Source organism: Molothrus aeneus, chromosome 5 (assembly GCF_037042795.1).
Source record: "Molothrus aeneus isolate 106 chromosome 5, BPBGC_Maene_1.0, whole genome shotgun sequence".
Classification (NCBI taxonomy): domain Eukaryota; kingdom Metazoa; phylum Chordata; class Aves; order Passeriformes; family Icteridae; genus Molothrus; species Molothrus aeneus.
This window is the reverse complement of record NC_089650.1, coordinates 31,484,088-31,510,299: the sequence shown is the minus strand read 5'-3', so window position 1 is coordinate 31,510,299 and position 26,212 is coordinate 31,484,088. Positions and strand designations below refer to the sequence as shown.

The following is a 26,212-nucleotide window of genomic DNA, read 5'->3' as shown; positions in this document are numbered from 1 at the left end:
CACTAAATAGACATTTCCATTAGATTCCTTCTGGCAATGTCTAGCTGAGGAAGTTGATTTTATAGGCAAATACAATATCACGATGTCTTTTCTTTTCTCAAATACGTAAGGAGCAATAATGATAACTACCTCTTTTAATGTTCCTAGCCATCTGCGCATCAACACTGCACTGTCTGATGTGCTGCTTTTTGATTAGGCTATCAGATTTGCTGAATGTGGACTTGATGCTTCCTTTTTTTACTGTTATGAAGACTTGCAAAAGCACCACTTGTCTTTTATCCTCCTTTTTGTTTATGATAACTTTGCATGTAATCTGCAAGGATTGGCAGTTAAGCTCTTCTGTCGCAGCTCAGAGTGACACCTGTGATTAAAAGGCCTGCCTCAATTCCCCAGTCTCTAGGTTTCTGCTTGTAGTTTCAAGATGAAAAAAGTCATCTTTAGCTTCAGTTCATCTTTAGTATTGCAAAATCAGGCATGTGCACATAATGTGCAAAGAAAAGCTTTAAGATACGGAAATTGTATCTCTAGAGGATGTTATGTAATAACGAATTTAGACCCAAATACCAGCAGCTATAGGCTAGTTAAAACTTTCACTCTGTTTCTGTAAATGTGAAGATGAACTTTACTATAGATACCAGCCCAACCCTGTCAGTTGACCAGGGCAGCAAGCCAAGGTGGCCAGGTAGGATGTTACTGTGTGCCTCTAACCATGGAAAGTAGCATGGCTTAGACACACTACTCTGGAATACCTGTGCTTGGATAAGAGCTCCAATGACCAAATTCTCTCTCTTACACAGCCAGCCAGGCTGGCAGCCATTTATCTCAGGGATATGAGACATTCCTACTGAAATGTGCAGTTGCTGCTGAGTTGACTTTGCAGCTTCTGAGAAGCGAGGTAGCACTTGCAGCTGCTGCTGCTTACATGCCCACCTCATACTTTCCACAGGCTGTTGTTACATGTCATTCCATGTTCACTCCTGTCACTTAGGTTACACGTTTCTTCAGCAAGTTGTAACCTGACAAGTAACTCCAGTTCCTGTTGCTCTTGGCTTTCACCTCTTTTATACACATGCAGTGCATCTGTCTGCTATTCTTTTGTTTGGTTTCGTTTGGCCTCTGTATCTAGGCAGAAGTTAAAATGCTGAAGAACCAAAAAGATCTACTGACTGGTCAACCTATTACTTTGAGGACCAGTAATACTGGTCAGTGCATCTCTTAGTGATGCTACATACAGCTCCTTCCAGGAGACAGTCCTATATGCCACCATGCAGTAGAAAGTAATGTTCTGGACAGTACTAAATAAGAGACACAATTTTTAATGATTGCTCAAGTTTGGGGTTTTCTTTACTGGAGGTCTAATATTCTTACATGCTGAGGAAGACGGAGAACATAGCGTAAGATGAATTTGTTTTTTCCAACAGACTTTGTGATGTTTATAAAACAGTCTCATAATGGTAATCCATTCTTGTCATAAATGTTTCAAATACCACAGTTATTTTTTTAACATAAATAATTTGGAGGCTGAAAACATTTTTTTTTAATTTTTAACTAATTGTTTGCAATTTTGTCATCTTAATCATCTATCCATAAGGTTGTAAAGTATTTCCACCAATGTTTAAATGTTTGCTTGCTCTTACACTGTTACAATGAAGTTATTTTAATGCTAAACATAGTAGAGTGATTAGAAACATTTTTTGATGATGAAATATTATGCGTTGTAACTGAAAATATTCAGTTACATATTCAGTTAAACATTCAAAATCTTCATGTATGCTTACTTTATTTAATGATCCTATTATTAATGAAGTCTAGTGCCAGTGCAAGGGGTCAGTGCTGTCCAGTTTCATTATTAATTTTGAGTGTTTCATTCTTTGCTCCTGTTGATCACAGAAAGGTAAAAAATACCATCCCTTCTCAAAAACAAAAAACCAAAAAAATCTTCATTTAAGTTGGTGTGTTTTCATTCTCTTAGTCTTTTCATACTCTTAGTAGTTTAAGTGTAGCTCAATGAAAAGGAGAAGCCAACTGTGATTGTGAGAGTAGTGAAATTGCACATGAAGTTTAATAGTAGTAGTCTTGGGATATGAAGCACCCAGATAGTTACAGAAAGGTGAAAGGGAGCAGAGAGCAGTTGCTGTGGAGAAAAAGGGCTTGTTGCATGGTGGATGCAGAGCAAGCAACATTAAAATTAATGTGAGAAATCAAGGGTACCATCTTTGGAAAGTAATGTGCCTGTCTTTATGGGATTTGTTTTGCTGCTTACCAGAAATCTGAGCAGCATGTAGTCCATTACTTCTTGGACTAGTACAGGAGGGGGTAGGCAGTAAGTTGATTTTGTCTGTATTTAGACTTGTTAGACTTTCACATTTTTTAAAATAATTTCCATTAGAATAAAACAGTGGCATGAATAAAACTTACTGTATAGAAAATGTGGGCTGCCATTATACCAGTGGTGCATTATCATCTGTATACATTTTGTGTACATATCCAGATGAAGTACAGAATAAGTCTGCAAAGAATTTTCTCTTTATTTAAAAAGTTACCTTTGAAGGGATACATTTAAATGGAAAAGAGATACTGAAGTTGTTGCCACAGTAGGCCTCTCTAGGGTAATACAGAAAGGGTATTGGAATAACTCACCCATAGATTATGTAGCTTAATTTGCTGAGCTGTTGACACTCACTATCAGATTTTATGGGTGAATTGCTTACCCATATTAGTACATTTTCATAAAGCAGAATTGAGAGATAAATAAATAAAAAAATAAAACCTCTCATGCCAGAACAAAAAGATCAGCTGTGTTATGTAACATATAATCACTTCCTGCAGTGGATATTGCAGCAGGTTCTTCATCCTGTGATAAAAGCAATTAGATTTTGAATCTCCAAACACTGGAATGCACCTGAGTGTGTATCTATTAATGTAAAGATATGTTATCTTTCTAGGAAGGATTTAGGAGACTGATTAAAAATCTCCATTCTGCTTCTAAATAAGTCTTAGTCTATAGCTGTAACAAGCAACCTAAATATGACATCTGAAAACAATTTTGCTAGGAACTGTTTTCTTATAATTTCATGTGATCCAAGATGCCTAATCTAAATAGTATTATGAAGCAACTTATGGAGAACTGTGTTTCTTTTTTTCTAAAATGTCTCAGAAAAACAATTGTAGCTTTATATCTTATTGTCTAGAAAAGACTGAAAATATTTGGAATTAAATGTCATGGAATGCCATGTTATGAGTGCTGGTTGTTTCAGCTGAAGTCTTGAAAACTTTCACTTAAATAATGAAGTTTCACTCCGATGCATGAAGTTTTTATGGCTTTTTATTGTTAATAAATGTTAATATTCTCACATGTTCATATTTGCAATTGGAAAAAAATAAGTTTCATGTAAGGTTTGAAAATCCTACTCTTGTCTAAGAAAATGGCTGAGACATACCCAGCAATCACAAAGCAAGAATGGCAAGCTGCACACTGGGAAGTGTCCTTCCAGAGCAGCTCCACAGATACTGCATGGCAGATGTAGCATAGTGGTTGAAGTGTCCCTACATAGTGTGAACACATCCAGCTTATCTACTGTAATGGTCTGTTATATGCAAAGATTTCCTTTAAGTCTGTGCCACATCTGCCGTGCATCCATGTTGCTGGCACTTGTGCTGTCCCATTTATAAAGCAGGACTACATTAGCTTCACAATGAGATGAGTGTTTGTAGAAGAGACATATATTGTCCTGGATAGTTACTGGAGGGAGGAAATGCTGTTGTTGCCCAAATTCTGATACTCCTTTGGCCACATAAGATTCTTATAACATCTCAAGATGATTCAGACACCCATTTGCGACTGTATTGTCACTGACCCTATCATCACCATTGATAGGGTTTCTTTCTTGAAAAGATAATATTTTAGTGCCTACTGATTCATATGATTGTTCATTGATTGTGAAGTTCTGAGGCTGACCTAGGTGTGGTTGATGGAAGTATCAGAGTGGATGGCTCTTCTAATATCAAGGCAAGTGTCAGGATAAAGCAGAAGCTGGAAAAGGCTTTTGATGGGCAACAAGAGACCTGAATCCACCACGACCGAGAACCAAAGAGGGTAACAAGGCATGTTCTGGGCAGTACTGGTAGGAGAAAGAATCTGAGAATGTGAGAAGCATCATGCAACTGGGAGAGCAAGGCAGGGGTGTTTGAGGAGCAGCTGGCACTTACTGAGGGTTAGGGGCTGCTCTTGCCAGTGTGAGTTGTGTGTAACAGAAACAGCATTTTCTGATGGAGGTGTGTGGTAATAGCAAGAGAAAGCTAGTCAGGAGTTAAAACACCTGGTTCTGCTAAGAACTGAAATTCTGAAGAAGTTACAGGGAAGGATCTTTCAACTTTAGGTGGCAGGTAGCTCAAAACAAGTGAACAGAGGCTGAAAAACAGTTTTGTATCGTAAAAGGGACTTGTATTGTAAAAGGGACTTGCAGAGAAATTCCACAGTGACCTGAGTCCTTTGCTAAGTAGAGAAATCTGTAGAGCTGAAAACTAGTCACCTTTAAAATATATGGATGACAGGGTGGGAGTGGCCAGGCCACAGACTGAATGGACAGAGAAAAGCAGGGTGTAAATACTTTAGGTTTTGTCTCTAGTGTCCACTGTGGGGGGATAGAATGTAAGAAAATAAAGATAGTGTAGAAGGTAGTCTCACACCTGAGGAGTTGCAGCTGTACTAATCACCAAAGATTAAAAGATTAAGAACAGGCCTGCCCTTAATAGGCCACAGCTCTGTCCAATAAGAAGAGTGCTACAAAACAGTGGGTTAGCTGGTTGAAGAGAGAGCTGAAGTTTTTTAGCTGTACTGTGAAGAAGAAAGAGTGCTGTGAAGAACTGCCCATGAGAAACCACCAAGAAAGTATAGGACTTTTGCAATAAGATGACAACAGTCCACAGTGATGCAGCACTTGCATTCTGGTAAACTGTATTCTGAAGTACTTAAACATTGTGTGTTGAGACCTAAAGGCATGCAATCTAGTTCATATCTGTAAACTTAAATGGCTGTTCAAATGACAGCTCTCCTAAATAGGTCGTCTGTCTTTATGTACCGTGTTGAGTAAATGCTCATCTGAATGAATGAGGATGGGAGAATTTCTCCTGCCCCACCAGGAAGTGTGTGGTACAACCACTATCTTCTTCACATTCTGTTGCTCTAAATTTCTCCCTTGTCTTAGGAAAATACTCGATGCCTTGGTTTGATCTCTTGCATTTTCTGTTTCAATAATTGTTTCCTTTCTGTCAGCAAAAGCATCCCTCCATATTTACCCATCTCCACGAATTTACCCCTGTCCTGGTTTTTCCTTCTTGTTTTGGGTGGACATTGGATCTGGTAACAAACCCTTACAGTCAGAAGTTTGCCATTTCTTGTCTATGTACAGTGACACCTAATGTCAGGCACGCACCTGAGAATTGTTTGGGTTTTTTAAAGCCATAGTTTCTTTTAAAACAAGCTGGACTGTCACAGTCCAAAATTGAGAACTGATTTTTGTCTGACACTCACTGTGTTAACCACGTTCTGTATAAAGCCTGAGAGGCTTTCCAGTAGTGTTTGGCTTTCCTACCACTATTTGTTCCCTTAGCAGACTATTCATGAAATTTGCAATAACAATGCCAATAAATACTTCCTCTCTTCTGATTTGCTCATTTGCTAGAGAAGTTTTTATTCTTGGTTTTGATTTACAAAATATCGAAGGCTGCAGAGCCTCCTTACATTCATTGTTCTGCAACTCAGTTGTTTATGCACAGTCACCTCTATCATGAGATGTGCACCTCTTTACTGAATAATATGTCTTTCTGTTCTTTACTCTTTAGTACTGTTCTCCATCATTGCCTGTAGGCAAGGAGGAAAGGTGGTGATGTGAGTGGAAAAAGTGCTGTCACCAAGTATACAGTAACTTAGAGCAGTGCTATTTTTGGGGGGAGGGGGGATGTGTGTGGAGGTATATTTAAAATTAGTTCCTGTTTTGGTATATTACAGGCCTGAATTCAGTCAGTAATGACCTCAATAGTGCCTGTTTTAATGTAATCCCTGCTTGCTGACTGCTGTTCCAAGAATAAAAATTTAAGCCAAAAGATTTAATGAAATCCTTTGGGATTAGTGCTCACTGGGCTGGGGAAATTGCATATCAACCATTTCTCTGTATTCTAGCCATACGGCTTGGTATTTGAATAGGAGGGTGTCCAAGAGAGACAACTCTTGAGTTCATCAATAATTTACATTTTTGTTAGTTACAAACCTGGTATTTGGGATTCTGTTGCCATAGCAATCCATCTGGGCCTGAACGGATAGTGTTTTAAGTGGTGGTTGTATAGACATTCACAGTGTGTGCTTTAAATCCCTTCTGAAGTAATCCTCAGATCTGTTCTGTGACTTATTTGAGGTTTTGACAAAATCAATGTTACTCACAGTAAAAGTTGATGCTAAGCAAATTAAGCCCATAAAATAGTGGAATATACATATGATTAAGGACTGTAAAGTTCATAATGTATGACAATTTCTGTTTCAGTATGTGAAACGATTAATAAATGCTCGCAACTGCATTTTTTTTCAAAATACATTTAATTTGTTGCACATTATGCAAGTGGAAATTATCCAGACTCTGTACTGGTTGTTAGCTAATTTAAACTTCATAATCGAATGCTAGCCTCATTTTTCCAGACATCAGTTCTATGTTTTACAGGATGTCAGTCTATTCATAATGGACTCCTCCACTTTCAATTAATCTGGTTTTCTCTCATAAATAATTCTAAAGCAGAGAATAAAATTTGAAATACCATTTTCACTTGTAAGACTATTGGGCTTTTGTTTTGAGGATGTGCTGCTAAATTCGGTAGGCTAAACACCAGCTGATTTTTGTTTGAGGTTTAGTTTATTTTTTTTCATTTTGCCACACAAAATTTCAAGATAGTTTATTCCAAACCGCCCAGATATGCCACATAAGTGATGTCCTCAGGTCTGAAAGACAATCAATAAAGTAAACAAACCTGGGCTAAGTTTCAGCTCTGTCAAAACCAAAACCCTCCTGAAACTGATTTCTAGAGCTTTTATTCCTTCATGACAAAAATGTTGTCCAGTTGTGCTCTGGAACTGTCACTGAGCCATAATGATGATATATTAGTAGCTCTTTATTACTCCAGAGTACAGAGATTCAGTTTGCAAAATTATTCCTCGGTGTTTGAAAGAAGAGAGGGAAGAATAGTACTCAAATAACAGCCATATGCTCTACTAATGAGTGTTTAGCCCATAATCCTAAAGAGATAAAAATTGTTTCTTCATGGAGTTTGTAAAAGATCACATAGTTGTTCCTGGTTTTAAAAATAGTAATGGAATAAAGAAACTGCAGATGGCCTAGGATACCTTGAGAAATCTTTTAATTACCATGCAACTTCCCTTTCATCTTTTGTATCACAGTTCACAATGAGAAGTGAAGCATCTAATAAAAGGGGCTTATTTTTGCCATGATTTCATGATGCTAAAAATGTTCTTTGCAACCTGTAATAAATGTAAATCCACTTTGTTTCTGTATGAGTTAAACAAGGGCTTCCTGAGAAAAATTGCAGACTTCCTTCCTTGCAGTGGAGTAGGGTTTCATTTCGTGAGCATATATGAATATATAATCTTAAATACAGTGTTTTTGACTGAACAGGTTCTATTTTAGAGCTCCAGTCCTGCCCCAGTTTAATGGGACTATTGCCATAACTGGTTACCATAAAGATGACTGGGATCAGAGAGTTAAGGATTAATGAAAAAAGGCTTTGTTGTTCTTTTGCTATCTATATGCTAACTGAATCAAAGTTGCAGATCATTTAAATGAGTATGTACCCTGAAATTAAATGCCTTAAAGTATCTTCTGCAGATAACATTTGTTAAATATAGATTGCACTTCAAAGGGATATTACAAGATGTAGTCACACATATCAAAATGTGTTTCTGTTGATATTTCCAATGGTTTCATTAGGAAGCATCTTCTCTTGCAAATATTGAAATGAAAACGGAGCCTTGGAAGATACTAGCACTGTGACAGATGCTATTTGTTGCTCTGAAAATATAGTTGTCACTGCAGGGGATCTCCTGCACTGAAGACCCACAGGAGTCCATAACCAAGGGTGAATGAATTAATCTTCCAACACATCTAATAAAAAAACTGCCTGTGTTTAATAGTAAGTGATAGAAACACAGCTGAATTTCTTTTGTAATCTGTTCTTCTTCCTCTAGAAATGCAAATATTTTCAGTTTATTTATCTCATATTTTAGCTCTGCAAATCCTTGCAAAGAGTGATGGTATTTAGTTTCCTGGACAACTGTTGAATTTTATTGATTGTTTTTTTACTTATTCCAGATGTCCATTCCATTTTTCATATCTTTTGGAAACTCACACTGTGAGTTTCAAAGGAGCAGGCAGGCTGTCTCTGTTTGCACTTAATGCAGCACCACGCTTACTCATAGTTTTGCTTAAATTTGCTTCTCTAGTGCATGACCTGTATTTTCATTCAGTTATTTACAATTAATAGTATAGTAAACATTTGTCTTTCCTTTCCATGTTGTCACTGCCACAGAAGGAAGCAGTGAACCTCCTGAAAGGCTCAGTAATAATATGGCACAGCTTGACACAGGCAGCTTAGAGAAACAGAGAAAGATTGAGACAGTGCACCACAGAGCAGGTGTGACTCTGGGTGTTAATTTCTCTAAGGCACTTGCAGCTACTTCTGCTCAAATGCAAGATGTACACAGGGCCCTGAACCAAAACCCTGGCTCTGAGCCCCAGGAGAAGGTGGAGATTAGAGGCTCTTTTATTGAACCCTCTTTCTGAGTGTTTCTGAATTTCAAATCCCTCTGTTAGGGAAAACTTGACAGCAAGAGGCAAAGTTTTGGTTGAACCCGTTCAGAGATGTTTGAGTACAGTCGTTCAGATTAGGTCTGTCATGGTCTGTACCAGAACATTTTATACAGCTAATACAGAGCACCAAGTGAGGTGAGGCCTGCTAAGGCTATTGACATCAGTTGATAATTGATATGAGTTACAAACTGTGGGAATGAAATTAGCTGTGTTTTACACCAGCATCTGAATTATTCTAAACCCTTTAGAATAAGATTTCACATCAGTGTCCAGCTAACCTTGCATCATTTTAAGTGTTCAGCTCCTCACTGATGTCTAGGACGTAACAAAACAGGCTGCTAGATAGAAGAGCTGATCCCTATGGTTCAAAAAATTTAAAACTTAACAACATCAAAATACTAGATGCTTCTGACAAATGTATTATATAGCCCTCAGCTCCAAACAGTTCTTAATTGTTGCTTAGCAGGTTTCTTCAGTAGACTCATATGAGATAAGTGATTTCTGGGATGTCATAAATATTGACAGAAAGATACAGAAAGAAAGGGAAATTAGATTTTATAATTAGTTATAGTTTGAGTCCTGTATGATTTGAGTCACGAAAGATGCTTTCCTGATTAGAGTGAGATGGATGGAATCATGATTTGCCTTTTTAAAGGCCAGCGTAAGTGTTGGTGTGCTGTAGTCTAACAGTTTCAGATAACATTTTCATTTTCTAGTTGATGTAAAATTAAAAATAAATTAAAAATACATCTGTCTATCTTGGTAACTATGTATTTGGCTCAATCTTTAAATTGCATCCAAATTGCTCATCTTCACAATTAATGCGTTCACAGCTTGATTGTGCTTGCCCTTTCACACCAATGTTGCCCTTATTGTAACCCTTGTTGCCCAGCAGTTCCAATTTTCTCCCTTCTCTCAAACAGCCTTTATTAATGAAAATTGTTAATAGTAAAATCTGCAAAGGCAGTATGATGTGTTCCTTCAAATCCTGCCTTAAAACTCACCTCTGTTGTGGTGCTTGTAACCTGGCCAAGAAAAGGCTAAAGCAGCTGGTGTGCTGTCTTCAGTTCTTACCGTACAAATTTCCTGTATGAAACTGCAGGAGTGAGGCATCAAAGACCCCTCTGCAGCATGTTCCACTCTCCTCCAGAAGTGGTGAGAGAGGCTGTGGCTGTCATTGCAGGCTTATGTTCTTTCTTCCTTGGCTCCTCCGTCTAATGGGGTAATTCAGCTGAGTTCTAATGCACCATGAGAATTTGATTTTGATGAGATGATTGACAGCCTCAGAAATGTGAAAGCCTGTCACCTTCCTGGAACTGGGGAGGCCTGCAGGCGCCCAGATAAAATTAGGATGCCTGGCATTTAGTCTGAGGTATCAAGAGAGATTTGTTCCCTGAACCTGTAGATTTCTCATCTCTGCAGCTATTGTAGTATATAAGACTGAAAAACTGGTTTTTAAGGAAAAGGGATGATATGAATTTTCTCTGCTGGGTTTGAAAATGGCAAACTTCTGTAGCAGAAATGAAACTAGATAGTTAATTTTAAGTGGATGATAAACACGTGTATTCTTTTTTTCTTTCAGGAGCGTGGAGTCCTGAATAAACAAAGAGAAGAGAGTTAAGCACACATTCTCTATTGTGAACAGTAAGTGACCAACTTATATACTCCAAAGCTAAATATGACTTGCACTTCCTTTTAATATTTTTTTATTCTTTCATATTTGCAGTTCTTCCAAAAAGTGCAAGAAATTAGTGCAGGGAACATCTCTGCCTTGTATCCAACTTAGTTTCATTTCACAGGGGTAGACTTTTGTAAATTCTATAATCATCTCAGGTAAGAGGCCCAGGTAATCCACACAAAGTGCCTTCATTGCTGCCCATACTGAGAATATTATGTTTTTCTTCTCAGTAAAAATACATTGCAATAGAAATTGACAGTAGCAAGCTAAAAACAATAATACACCAACATTTGCTCACACATGAAATTTTGCAGAAAAACGGATTCAGTGCTGTAGTCAGATCCTGCTGAGTTGGTGTAGGAGCGAAAGACTTTTATGGGTTTGTGTTAACCACATAACCACTGGTTCATTGTTCTGAACAGCCCTGGTCATAGCTGGGCTGTTTACTGCACACTGCAACCAAGTGCAGTGCATGGCTGCACTGGCCTCTGACAACTGCAGCATTATCAAACACCAAGAAATTAAGATCGCTTACTGAGACAAGAAAATGAGAAATGTTTGTGTTGTGTGTGATATTATTGACATTGTCCCTAGAAAAATATCTTAGGCTGCTGGGAACTGTAGCTGATTATATGGGTGTACCACATTTCTGTGTATTAACAGGTGGTGATATCTTCTGAGAACCAGAGCAGGTGGGCTTCTGTTAACACATTTCTGTTAACAGTTCAAACAAAATAGTTCCTCTGTGCTAGGTGCCAATAGAACCTGCCTTTTTTGTGGTAGATAATTGGGGATGGTAGGTAATGTGCAGAGAGTATGGGTTCTTTAGCACCATTCTGCTTTTAGAATATACATTTGGCAGGACAAGATAGGGAATTTTAATGTTGTATATTAAATCCCTATTCATTTAGCCAAACTGGTGTATGGCACAGGGTAGTTTTGAATAGAAATAAATCTTGAATATTTCTTGAGAAATAATATAAAAATAATATTCTTGATTGGGAAAAAATGTGTGTAAATCTCAATAGCAAAAAAATACTTATTATATCTCTGGGCTGACAAGTTTGATGATGGGCTTTAACATGAAAGGAAATGTGTGACATTTCACAAATCCAAGGACAACACAATGCTTGTTTGTGAAACCTGTGTGGTTATTTGTACACTGTACTGAACTATGTTACCCGTGGGGATCTTCTAGATATATAGCAAATGATACACATGTACCGGAAAATTCTAGAAAACTTCTCAAAACTCCTATTTATCTGTTCCTTTGTTTTGTTTTTTTTTTCATTTCTTCTTCTATCAGTCATACTTTCCTTGTGTTTTCTCTTCTTTCCCTTGTGGCTCCTGTGGTTTATATTCCCTACATGCTATCACGCCTCTTTTTAACCTTTATCTTTCCATTTTTTGCCACATAGTCAGTCTGCTCAAGCTTCACATTTTCTGCTCTCATCTCCCACATAGGGCCATCTCCTCTTACTCTTGGCAGAGCTGCATTGCAGAATGTTTCTGATCTTGGGCAAATTTTAAGCTTGCTATTTCTAGTATCAAATAGATACTCTGCAGACCGAGAGCGTTATTGCTATTTTTGGGTCATGATGCATAGAATAATGCCATATGCCTATGTCTAAGGAGTTCACAAAGGGTTACAATGTAGTGTAGTATGGGTCAGGTCTTGCAATTTTATTTGACATGTGGAATGCCATATGCCTATGTCTAAGGAATTCACAAAGGGTTACAATGTAGTGTAGTATGGGTCAGGTCTTGCAATTTTATTTGACATGTGGAAAAAGACACAGTGGAACTTTGGAAGTTATTATTTAATGCATGGGATACCTTCAGCCTAATCAATTATGCTTTACGCCCTCTGGATCTGAAGTTTTGGCGACAGGTGACCGGTAGTTACATGAATAAATGCTAGCAATTCCAAGCAATTTGTATAATTCAACTGATCCATATTTACAAAAATCTACAAATTATTACAGACCTTCTTGTAGAAAATAAATTTCACTACTGCAGACCCTGAAGATCTTCTCCCCAGTTGTGTTTCTGTGTCAAGTGGCCAGAACTCACAGGCAGCTCTTTCAAAATAATGTGGATTTATTTGTGTATAGTGAGAAAAAATTAGTCAACTATTATTTGTACTCCTTCACATACAAATTCTCTCTCTTCTGCTGGCTGAATAGGTTGACAGGACCTTTTCATATTATCTATTGTTAATTTTATCAATTGTGGTATTATGATCATAAACTACAAATTATCTAACATATAATGAATATATAATTACAAAAATGAAACTCTGCAGTGGTTATTTAACATTTGTGATGTGAAATTTATTTAACACTCTCTTTGGAATATACATGGGAAATTAGAATAATAAAACAAATAAAATTACCTCTCATCCATCATCAGTGAGGAGCAATGTTACCAGCTTGATCAGGCTGTACATTCTCCCATAGAGGGACCTTCATGTATGGAACCTTTGGGCCTTCTAACAACACCCTTGAGAATGTGTGCTATTCATACACGAAGGAACCAGTCATTCTTCTGACACTAGGTTTGATAAATTGGATTTATGGAGTTGTTTCCGAATACCTTTTTTCCTTCAACTTTAATTAAAGTCTAAAATTTAAAGTATCTGGTGCTTAGAGGCAAAAAAAGATTAGATTCCCCACATATAGAGAAAATAAAATTAAAATCAATATTGCTCTTTTTTTAAAAAGGATAAAATAAAATTCAATAATGTAGAGTATATTTTGTGGGTTTTACATGTTCCCAACTTTATTTTAAGTGCAAGGGCCTTTGTCATTTGTATTTGATATTGCAAAAGATTGCAGATACCTTTTGAGGAACAGGAAAAGATTCTTGCAACACGCGTTCAAAAAAAGGTGTCCATTGTCCTCACATGGTCAGCAGCAATCAGATTTCATCTGCCACAAACTTTGGTGTATCAAAGAAGTGGCAAATAATTGATGGCTGATTGATAACAGGTTTTTGTTACTCTTGTTTGATAAAGCAAGTTCAGGTAATGTGACATAAATTAGGAGATTGGTACAGGAGAGGGAAGGCCAGAATCCAGACTCTGCTGTGAGCAGATGAGAGGAGGCTTGGCCTGCTGAAAATTATTGTATGGGCAGTTTGACTCCATTATGTGCAGAAGAATTAAATTTATGTTAGACTTATCATTAGCTCACGAGCATGCAACGTTACCCTTGTTTGTCCTAATATCTATTTCAAAAGCTACTGTGTTTTATATTTTATCATTTACAATATTATATATAGAGGTATGTAATGTACCAGAGATAAAGGAGCTAAATGAAGGGGTTTTTGGTTTTGGAAAAGTTGTAAAAGTTGAATTTATGAGTATTCAAAAAGAAATGAGCCTGTGGTTCCTGAATATTCTGTAGTAATCACAATAACCTTCCCTTACATTATTATTTCCATTTTTCATGCAGTATAGTAATCTAGAAGCAGCATGAAGTGCCCTCATTCCTTGTTCTTTGCCATTTTGTCACAGGTTTTGTCATTACAAATTAAAATTCATGTGCATATACTGCAGGCTTGGATAAAATTGTTCATTGGAGTGTTTCCATTACCTTAAGACTTTAATGAGGTCTTCCCCTAAATTAGTTTCACTCTGGTTTTTTTCCTCACATAGTGAAAGTATGAACTTCTGGTAAATTATATATTAGCATTTGCATAATGTAAAGGTTGTTTGTATTGCTTCTCTTTTGGTTATCATGTCAAGGCTATTCAGAGAAGTCTAGTCTCTATGGCTTATATGCTTACAAAGTTCTGTGCTGCAGAACTTTATTTTTCTTTTCTTTTTATCATTCCTGTATTACAGACACTGCTTTGTGTTTTTTAATGTGACATCTCTGACATGGATTTAGATTCTGTACTGCTTTGAGGTATGCTAGTTATGCAGCCTAATTTTGCAAAATGGCTCTGTAGCTGTAGTTCCCTGGGGCTTCAGTTTAGTTGTCATCTATCATTTTAGCACTGTGATTGATTAGTCTCTACTATTTAATTTATCTGCTGCAGCTTCTAAGCTTTTTCTTTAATTGGTAAACACATACCTTTCTAGACACATTTTCAAATACGTGTTTTCCAAGTGCCCCAGAAGTCATGTAATTATCTTTTTCTCAGATAGGCATTTAACCATTTGAGCCATTTAATAGCTTCAATAAATGTTGCCTGATATTTTGTCTATTATTTGGAAATTTTGAACTAGAAATCTGTGTTATATTTTCCATTTTTCAATGTTATTACATATATATATTTTTTTTTTATTCAGAAGTACTAGTGTATTTACCTGCTGCTTTTTCATCCACCAAAAACATTAAAAGAAGTCAGCACCTTTCTTAAGTGTAGGAGCCAAATGCCTAGGTTGCTGCTGTGGCAGTAGATTTTAACCACCTTTGCACATTAGGTTTCAAAAGCAAAATATTAATTAGTGTAATTTTCTTGTTGGAATTTCATAAGCCAGCTTCAGTCAGTAGGGTTAACATCCTTATTCTCCTCTGTTGTATTCTGTGTTCCTGTACTTTGCTATTTTTAAACATCACATTGAATATCAACTTGGCTATGATTTTAAATCAGACTCTTTCAGAGAAATGTCATTTCCATTTAAAAAAGAGTTGGTTTTTGGCGTTAAGTCATACAATGTGTAAACATTGCAGCAGTTCTACACAATTACGAGGCAACTTGAGGCAACTTCCAAGAAGCTACTATAATGAATTCCTTCTATGATCCACATATCAAAGAAATTTTAATGTCGCATTTTCTTTGCTACTGCAGTTTTTATTATGGCTCTGCCTATTTTTGAATGGGGATGTTGATAATTTGTTTAAGGTTTTTTTTTTTTTTTACTTTTAGTTACTGTGAAATATTTGTGATTAAAATCTCTCAATAAGAAGAATTATACTGTGTCATCATAATGCAGCTTTGCTGACGTTGGTAACTGCTATTATGGTCCCATCTCTAAATACAATCAAACAAAATTGGTAGACATCTGCAGTGTTGCATGCTTTTTGGGGGTAAATTGGTTAATTGGTTTTCCTTTTTTTTTTTTTCTTTCTTTTTTTTTTTTTCCGGTTGTGAGAGCAAGCTTTAATCAGTATTTCCCTTTTGTTTCTAATTCTTAATCTTGTTACACAATGTGCTTTTCAAGACTACCAGGTTAGCTTCGGACACCGAAGGAGTTCGTGGTAGGTCACTTCCAGCCCGAATTTCCAATGAGTCTTGGAGACAGCCTGTTCTGTCACTGCTCTTGTCATGACTTATGCTTTGATTAGGAAATAAGAGGATAGACTTTATTGTAAACTTCACAGGTTTGTGTTTATGGTACATGAAGCTTAACTCAAGAAATAACTCATCTGGTACAAGTGATTATGAAACATACAGGTTAAGACGACTCTCCTGTATGGAGTTGGTGATCACTAAGGGACATTATTTGGCAGTTTTGGATCATCTCCAAGTATGACTTTTTTCTTTAATTATGATTTTTTTTTCTTCTTTAAAATTTCATACTATAAATCTTACTTTGAAGATACCTAGCTGTCATAAGCATCTCATTTTGACTGCTTTCCTTATGTAAATGAAACTCATTCAAGAGTTTATTCAGAAATGAGAAAAGACGCATCTTAGACCTGTTTACAATTATATCTCTAACTTACAACTATGTTGACAACACTTAACTGTGAATGGGAGGAAAATAGGAAATTCAGTTACTTTTCCATGTAAACGAAAATGTTTTGCAAAACCATTAGCACATAAAAATATCTTTTCTGACGTCGATCTTCTGTGTTTATATTAATATCTGAAGTACATGATATAGGCACAGTAGAATTTTTCTTACAGTAAACAACTTCGAGAACACAGAATTCAAAATTTAATATATTTGGAAAGGCATTCTTCCTAGGATTAGGATTTTTAGCGGGGGGGGCTATCCATTAGAACAGCTAGAAATTAGGAGTGATTTGAAGTGCTCTGGAACATCAAATATATCAGCAGTGTGTCTGCAGTGTGCTGCTGCTGCACCTTCAGTTTTGCTCTGCAAGCTAAAGAGGATAAGAATGGTTTTGCTGTGAGAGGACCCTCTGCACGACAGCTCTGAGAGCAATATTGATTGATGTCTTTCATACTAGTGACTCTTGTAGCTGTGCTAATAAATGAAACAGTACTTTGAGCTGAGGGCACAAGTTTTTGAACATGCTGTTCATAAAGCACATAACATTTGGCCATCTTACCAGTCTCACCATTTACAAAGCTTTAGTCAAGTGACTAAAAATGCCGAGATTCTCTTTTTCCATATGCCACATACTTGGGAGTTTTTCTTGTTATTGCTCAATTTCTATGACTGCTTTAGTCCCTCCAAAATCTCAAAGTTTGTAAGTGTATTTTTTATTGAAAGATGAGATTTTTATTCAGTTGCATGGGTCCAGAGGCTGAAGCTTCAAAAGATAACTCCCAAACATTTATTGCAAAGTCTGGTGATCCTGTGTAAAATGCATGATAGCCTGGAGGTCTCTGCTAGTACCAAACAGAGGTACACTTTGATCTTTCACGTAATAGGTCTCCCAATACCTTTTCATTTCTAACAGAAATAGTGCCCAAGCTGCTCTTTTACCATAAGCCTATTTCACTCATCCTTAAAAGTTATGATGCCAAGTAAGAACATTGATTTTAGGAAGAAGAATGGAGAAAAATGGAATATGATGTCATTTAGACCATGCAACCTTAACTATTTTTGATGGTACTTGCTCTTAGATTCCTGTCTCAGAAGTTGAATCTTCAGTTTAAATGAAATTATTAACAGGGACAGAGTTTGCTTAAAGGTCTAATTTTACTTTAGGGATAATAAGACTTCAAACCGCATTAAACAATTGGTTAATAAACTACTAGGTATTAAACTGTTAATTGTTTTTCCTGTAGGTAACAGGGATTCTTTTGGATAGTTACAGACTATTGGGCAAATATGCCAAATATATAGGTAGGTTTTAAAATGGGCATTACTTCTAAACTTCATAATTTTGTTCTTAGACATTTCTTAAGGAGAATAGAATCAGTTTCTTTGGACTGAAATTTTCAAGATTTGTTAGTGGACATAAATTATTTGCTTAAATCCTCCTGAGTAGTTTTCCTTTTCAAAACTGGTATGGTGGCACACAGTAACTTTCCAGGGGGGTGGAATTCACTCCAGTGGTGAAATTGATAGTATTGTTACTGATGTGAAAAGAATAAGCTCATACCATCTAGTATTGCAAAGACCTTGAAGAACTACAGAACTGTGTAGTGCTGTTACTTATCTTACTCTTTCAGACTCTGAGATTGTTCTGAATATTGATTTGTCCAGCAGTTCAAGCTTCTTAGAAGGTGCCACTGTGTTTGAGAAATGTGTTCATTAGTACCTAATTATTTTTGATGCATTTTAAAAGAAATTGAGATTATATCTGCTGTTAAGTAACTGCCTCGAAAAAACCCATTGTCTTACTTTGTGGTTCCTAATCTTGAAAATACCTGTGTAAGACTATGAACAACTCCTACAAATATCAAAGAGTTTTTTTTGCTGCCCATTTTACCAATAAAAGCCCTCTTTACCTCCCTTATTCATTCTCCTGGGAAAAAACAGCAGCCTTTTCAAGCCTGAATAATGAGATGGGGCTAGGTAAAGGAAAGCTCTGGTATAATTATACTAATATACTACTTACTGCTATAGCATATAGCCCTATATTGTTTCTTGTTCTGATTCTCCTTTCATCCTTTGTTCATATTCCCATTTTTCTCCCTTTACTATTTTCTTATTGGTAACTCTACCTAAGTCATATTATAGAATTTTTTGGATTGGAAGTGACCTTGATCTAGTTTCAATCTCTCTGTCATGGACAGAGACACCTTTGCTGAGATCAGGTTGCTGTAAAGCCCCATCCAGCCTGACCTTGAACACATGCAGGGATGGGGCATCTACAGCCTCTCTGGGCAATTTTTTCCAGTGCCTCACCACCCTCACAATGAAGAATCTTTGTGGCCCTCCCCTGGATTTGCTTATTAAATCTTATCTTCCCCTTCTAGAACTACTTGGATGATACTCTTCTGAAAAAGACCCCTCATAACTGTGTCACTTAATTTGTTTTCTTGTAGTTCCCATAGTTCTTGATCTTCTTCATAAGAGGGATTTCAAAAAGATAACAATAGGGATAAAACACAACTTATATCTGCTGGAGTAACTAGGTTGTGACTGAGTTTGCAAAGAGGGGCTCAAGCTGGGATGGTGCCCATTTATGTGATCAGAAATGTGTCTAGACATAAAGCAATGGTTTTTGTGTGTACATTCCTTCCTCCCCCTGGCCAGATATCTTAATGTTGTATTATAGAGCAGTGAATGAACCTGAGGTTTGTACTTTTTCCCTCTGCAAACATTTGTTTCTTTAACATAAGCTCAGAGCAATTTGGGCATCTCTTTATCCCAGTCAGCAAACTGTTGCTTTGTTCCTACTTCTTCCTTTTCTACTTGCCATGGGTATGGGACTATAATGTTACATTACTTCAGATAGAACACAGTAAATTTGCTTAAAATGATACATGAATACATTATCTTTGTGCCTTTTTTTTGATTGTTAAACCCTCAGCTTTAGCATATACTACTTTCTTCAAATTATCTGCCTATAGCATGCAATGTCTGATTTGTTTGAAGAGCTTCTGATTTCTGCTGATCAGATATTTCACTCAGAACATTTATTTATTTACATCTGAAAGATGTAAAAGAAATTCATGTTTGTGTGACCTTTCTTCTTGGATGCACATGTGCATGCTCACTTGCTTTTGCTCTGTCTCTAGCTTTTTTCCTCTGCTTTGCTGGAACATTATGTCCTCAGTTGTCAAATTGCTTTCTCTCAGATAAAATTCCAAAGCTAGATTGAAAGAAATCAACCCAGAAACTCTGACAGAGGAACAGATGATTAATTTCTAGAGTGAAACTGAGTTTTGTGAATCTTAAAGGAAAAAATGTGTATTATTACAAAAGTACGGTATTAGGCTTGTGAAGAGGAGTCTCTGATACTTGGTATATAAAAAAGGAGATATGATAAGATTATGAAACCTTGAGGGGTTATTTGAATTATCAGCTTGTTTCTAGAGAGAAAATAAAGCTCTGCTTTACTAATCCTAATTGTCCTTTTATTTGTTGCCATATATTATATCAGGTTTACAGCATCTCTTCAGCATTAGCTTCCCAGTAACAACATCACAAAAGTGCAACTATCAGCCAGCTGAATGCTACAGATACAACCTGAAAATAAGTATGGATAATTAAGCAAGGTATTGTTTTTCAGAAACAGCACATCCACTTCTGTGTAACATGAAGAGGAGAGTTTAAAATTGTGTACAGGGTTCAATAAACTGTTGAACAATCTATTTACTAATAAAGTGTTTTTGTGAGTTAATCCATTGGTAAATGAAAGATAAAGAGGCAGTTTATGCATTATAGACTATTACCAATTGCACAGTAGAAGGCAAGCAGATAACACTAGAACTATATGATGTAGTGGGATAGAATATAAGAAAATAACGATAGTGTAGAAATTAATCTTACCCCTAAGGAGTTGCAGCTGAGTTAATTATCAAAGATTAGGAGCAGGCCTGACTTTTATAGGCCACAAGTGAGAAGAAGAGTGCTATAAAAGAATGGGGTGGCTGGTTGAGAAGGGATCTGGAGTCAGTTGGCTGCTTTGTGAAGAAGTAAGAGTCAGTGCTCTGAGGAGCTGCCCATGAGAAACACCAAGAAGGTAGGAAACTTTACGATAAAGAGACAATGGTATGGAACCCCTGAAATGAGATGACGACAGTATGACAACCTGTGAATTGTTGCTACTTCTAAACATCATGGCTATGAAAACACTTTGATGTCTTCTCTCAGGGTTCCCTAAAATGTTGATTGAGGTGTGAGTAAAGGCATTTCCATGACCCTTGACACCACTGTGTTGCCACACTTAATGTGTGGCTTTCAGGAGGTGAATCATCGTTGGCTACATATGACTGTTTAGCTTTGCTTGTTACTAGATGTACCAAAATATTGTTTCGTTAGTTTTTTAGCTTAGAAGTAGCATATATATGGTGTCACAACTTCTTTAGCAGGAAGTTATGACAGGGTAGCTGGGGAATTCATGTAATGTCTTGGAACTCATCGATTTAGAACAGGTGGAGCTGTATCAGTTGATTTTATACTATGATGCAACCTGCTGTATAAAAGTTATCTCAGTCTGGGGATTTATAAATGCTTTTAAGGAAATAATTTTTATATGTAAGTATTGTTAAAGTAACTGAAGTATATAGTTAGCACTTCTTGTGGGAACAAGCAGGAGAAGGAGTACCCTGGGTTTAAGTCACAAACAATCAAACACTCAACTGATCCAAGCAAAAACCACCAAAATTAGAGAACAGGAGCAGTCACAATGTTTCTAAGTAGAAGCATTCATCAGCTGTCATGTTGCTGACTTTTTAGGTTCAGTTATCATATTTGGACTTGGTGTGGTGCCAGTAAAAAGGATTTGCTCATTTATTTTCAAGTGATCAGAATATTTTTTAGGTCACATGTAGAAATAGTTAGAAAATACAGTAGACTGACTGGATAAGAAAGAATGGATTAGGTACTTGCAGTGATAATACAAAAGAGGAAGGATGAAAGTTCACAGTTATTTAGATTTAAAAGGAATCTCCATAGGAGCTGCATTCTCTTCAGATGCTAAATATATGTATTATTACCTCTTCTCTGATTGAGTTAAACTTACTTGGTCACCTAGAATTTCATGTGACTTGTATATTGACTTAGAAACAACAGAAGACTGAAATTGAAGAAATAAGGACGAGCATGGTGGTGTTCTTTGGTAAGTTAAGAGGTATATGTAGGAAAAGAATACGGCCAAGAAATACATTAAGGCTGAATATTTATTTATTTACATCTGAAAGATGTAAAAAAGGTGTAATGAAAAAGTTACTTGCTACTGGTGTGTTAGCTATATTGGTAAAGCAGAGAAATGATAACTCAGAGCTAGAAAAATGAAGGTATAGGTTTTGTCAAAATATTAGTAAGCTCTCTAGATACCCTGATGAAAAATTGCCTCCAGTTAGTTTTCTTGTCGTTGCCTTGACCTTAGTATATTTTCTGTTGAGCTTCTGTCATTTTCATCCAAAATATGACTAGCCGTCCATTCAGAAAGCTTTACATTTTTCTTCTAGACTGTGCCTGGTTAAAAAAAAGTGGAAATATTTGGCAGTGACAAATATTGTCTGATCTGTAGGCAGCAGTTACTGTAGTCTGAAGTGGTGTTGAACGCTGCCCCAGGTGTTTTCACAGCTAGGTGTCTGTGGTTTATGCTGATGCTTGCTCACAGACTAAATGATGTCAAGTGTGTTTTGGATGTATAGATTTTGTGCATGGCTAAAAAAGAGCTCTTAATTCAGTTGATTTTTAGGGAAACTAATAATGGTACATGCACATCTCTCAACTTAAGTACCTTTCTGGAGGGCACACTGAAACAACTTGACTGTGTAAGAGAGAGTATGTATTTCTGTGGGTTAAGACTTGATTTTCTATTTATTTTAGAGAAATATCTTTTTTTCTTGGTGAACTCAGTCTTTTATCCCTCTTAAGGCTTTTTGATAAGAGCTTATCCATGGCTTGGTTGCCTTAGCATTTTCTGATGCTGCTGGGGGAGTGGTGCTTCTCTGCTGCTTGACATTTACGGACATTTGCTATTTTTTCCCCTCTGGAACAATGGGTTGCAGTGCAAGACTTTGCTCAAGAAATCTGAAGTTGCTTTTTTTTTCATATATCAATACTGCTAATTGTTTTATCACCTTATAAGAGGATCACCAGTAAAATACTGTACTGTACAGTCCTTATACAATTCATGGGAGTTTACATATTTACTGTAATATTAACATGTCTTTTGCTCTGATTCACTCACTTTCCATGGTCATGTATCCCTAATGCCTTATTAAGTCATATAAATAAGGATTCATCACATTAGCAGTTCCAAAAATTAATCATTTACAATCACATGCAGAAGTGGCAAATGCTCTGAGTGGTGCTCAGCTATACTTCTCATGTGTGGAGAAGTATCCAGCAGATGCTGTGCTGTTAAAACAATGGGATCTGTGGCAAGGGGGTGATCCTATGTAGGACATACCTGCTGGCACAGTTTGAAGTGCCCTGGAAAAACTTCTGTCTGGTGGGGAAAAATTTTGTGGGAAACATTAAAACTCCATTCACTTCTCACAAAACTCTAATTTTCAAAGAGAAGTTTTTTCTCTCCTTTGGTAGAAAATAGAGCACGTTTCTACTGTAGTTAATTGTTGGTGCATGGTACGATGTGATTTCTAGCTAGATAAACCTTGCTAAGAAGGATGAGTCAGTTCTAATGGATCTTTCTTTGATTATGTTATGTGAAGGTTTTCCTCTGTGGTTGTTCTGGTGCTTTTTCCCCTACTTTTTGCTATTTCTTCATGTTGTGCATCTTGCTATTTATGTCTTTATATTTAGTGTTTGTTTATTATATTTGGATATGCAGGTGACTACCAAGTATCTGTTTGTAAGTAAGTAATACTAAGTATTAAGTCTAAGCTTATGAGTCTTGAAACTTTTCATCTTGAAAATAGCTACAGAAACAGAAGACCCTGTGCTTCAAGAAAGTTGTCCCTCCATTTGTCAGTCACCACTGTAGGATGGGCAGTTGCCAAAGCTATCACACACCGAGCAGGAGGTCAGATGCCCTGGTGTGGTCTGTTTGTGTTTAGCTGTGCGCTCTTTTCCCACTCAGGTGATTTGTCTTCATGCCTGGATGTGGAACTCAGCATTTTCTCTCGTGTGTACAGTGAGCAGCCCTTGCTGTCAGGACAAGCAAGCAGTTCACCCCCAGGTTACAGCAATGCTACTTTTCAAACTAGCAGCTGTGTGTTACTTAAGGAAAGCCCAATAGAGGGCCCTTCCCCAGAGACTGAGCCTATCCGATTCAAAGCACTGTGTGATGCCTTTGAAATATAATTGCTAAAATGGCACCCATTCATTCCAGTAGAGCTGTAAGATGCACAGGTAGATTTTTTTAGCTGTTTAATTAAAGATGCATATCTGAGGTAACCTAGCAAAAGGCATTTGCCTAATTAACTCCCTGTAGTTCACCATTCTGTCAGTTGCTGACAATTAGTAAATATTTGGTTTCTTTAAGCCTTATTTCTCTATGTGAATGATTTCAATATTTATAGTTTAGGAAGATCAGTTATTTTCCATGTCTTCAATGATACCTGTTTGGACTTTCTAGATCACAGTGCAGCTTAAACAACAACATGGATATGTGAAACTTTGAATTTTCTCCCATTGTGATGTTTTAGCTGCTGACTATGAGAATCAAAAAATCTACCATTTTTCCCCTATACAAAGGAGTTAAATTCTGTAATTCTGTGGTATTCTGGGAGTGACAAAATTGTGGGTTTATTTTTTTAAATTTACGAGTATGTTTTTAAAAGTCTGTTTTTGTAGGGCATGTTCAGAGTCTCTTGAAATTGCAATACATAAAAGGGAGTCAGTGATGGTCTTTAATAGGAGTGAGAATAATATGTAATAGCCCTATATCAAAAGTCACTACGTAAAGCAGTTGTATTCTGGACTGCATATAATTATCCCAGTTTCAGTGGGGGTTACAGGCAGCTGTGGAAACTATCAGTTCTTATTGTCTGTGCTGTTATTTTCCATTCCACAGTAAAAGTTAAATTCACTCTTTAGGCCTAAATTAATATTTTATGTCAAAGTTTGAGGAACAAAGAAAGGGCTTTTGGGGGGGAAGCAGTGAAGTTTATATGCATAATGGAGAGCTGCACTAAAAAAGACATTTTGGTTAATGCTGGTTCCCATGGTTACTTGCAAATAATTATGCAGTTTTTAAAACACAAAACACTTTTTGCAGTCTTACTTCCAGGCAGATAAGTGGCCAGCAGTTAGTTATAATTAGCTATATAAGAAGTAAATTGTTAAGTCTTGATATTTGAAATTCATCTTAGCTTATAGACGTTACACCTCTACACACTGCATTTGTATTGGCTTCACAAAGGTTAGATTTCCAGGTGAGGCAATTCTGTCTGGCTTGAATAAACTTAATCTTGAATAATATCAGGTCAATATCATAGCTTGTTATTACCTCCACAACTTTTACAGTAGACTATGAAAGTCTTTAAATAAAAGTCATTCTTTTCTAAAGCAGCATTTATTCTACATTTAAGAGTTCTGGTCTTTTCTCTTAGGGCTTTTTTTTTTATTGTGTACCTAATTTTATTAAAACCATTTCAGTCTGGAAACCACAATGATGAGAATGCATCTTTCTGTGAAGCTTGGTCATAAGAGACCACTGTTCTGTTGCACTTCATTAACAACAAAAGTTTATCTTATTAATAATAGTAGTAATATGATTTTTATATTTGTAATACCACATTAGCATGATGTGAAAATAAACAGATTAGGCTGACCTGGCCAAATTTTTCTAAATTAATAAATGTACTGGCAGTTTTGCCTTCCTAAGTCCCCTATGTTGCCTGTCTTGGAACTGCACAGTTCGTGTCATGGCAGAATTAGGAAAGCACAGCAGATAGCTTAGATCACAATTTTGAACTTCTGGAGTGAAAAGATTTTGACACTTACGTATGAAGAATTTTCAGATGATTTCTTGCTGATATGTGTGAAATCTATCCATGATTGCAGCATTATTTTTATGATTTGTCAGAAATAGGTATAACAAGAGATGTCATCTCACATCAGCTTTGCTGGTTTCCTGTTTTGTCTTTCTTGTCATTTTTCTACAAAGTTTTTTGGTATTGGAACAATAAATCACAAATTATGTAATTAATATGTGATAACATATTCTATTTGACCTTTTAATGTAATTTTATTTCTAAAGTATAAGCACTCAATTTCTAATTAGATTAACTGCTCTTTTCTCTTTCAGTTTAACACAGAGATCTGAATACACAGTAATTGATTGCATAGCACTTTGATTATTTTATTTTCTGAGTTGAAGTCTTAGCATGTTAGTTTCTCATTACCGTGAGTTGATGATGTTTTTAGGATGATGATAAACCATTAAACAATGAGGATGAGAAGATACTACTTGGTCACAATACTTCTTCCTCATTTTGCACACTGAGAGGGGGGCTGGTATCATATCAGCAGGTGTCTGGCAGAGGAAGCAAGTGAAACATTTTGATTGACTCTGAAGCCTTAGACTCACATAATCATTCATTTTGGAAGGAATCTTGAGAGGTCTTCCAGCCAGGCTTCCTGCTCAAAGCAGGGTCAACATTTGAGTTTAGACCAGATTGCTTGGCATTTTCTTCAGGCAAATCATGAAAGCATTCAAGGATGGAATTTCTGCAACCCTCTTGGGTAAACTGCCTAATTATCCTGTTGTGGAAATGGGGTTTTTTTCACATTCAGTTTGAACCTCCAAGTTTCAGTTTATAATTTTTTCTTGTTCTCCCACAGAATACTTTATGTACAAATAAAAGTCATCGTGATCCATAAATACAGCTTCCTTAAATAAGTATTACATGCAATTGGAATAACAAAGTTTGTCATGTCATGTTTTCACCTGAATTCATATGCAAAAAGTACAAATTTAAG

General features: G+C 36.5%; 1 protein-coding gene across 3 annotated transcripts in view; it reads left to right on the top strand.

Annotated features, from left to right (window-relative positions):
* The window catches only part of SYT1 (synaptotagmin 1), a 335,539-nt gene that overhangs the window by 108,104 nt on the left and 201,223 nt on the right, over nucleotides 1–26,212 (top strand). For all 3 annotated transcript variants that reach the window (XM_066549876.1, XM_066549874.1, XM_066549875.1), the window contains exon 3: nucleotides 10,453–10,514. The gene's annotated coding sequence lies outside the window, so the exon portion shown is untranslated. The remainder of the gene's footprint in view (nucleotides 1–10,452; nucleotides 10,515–26,212) is intronic.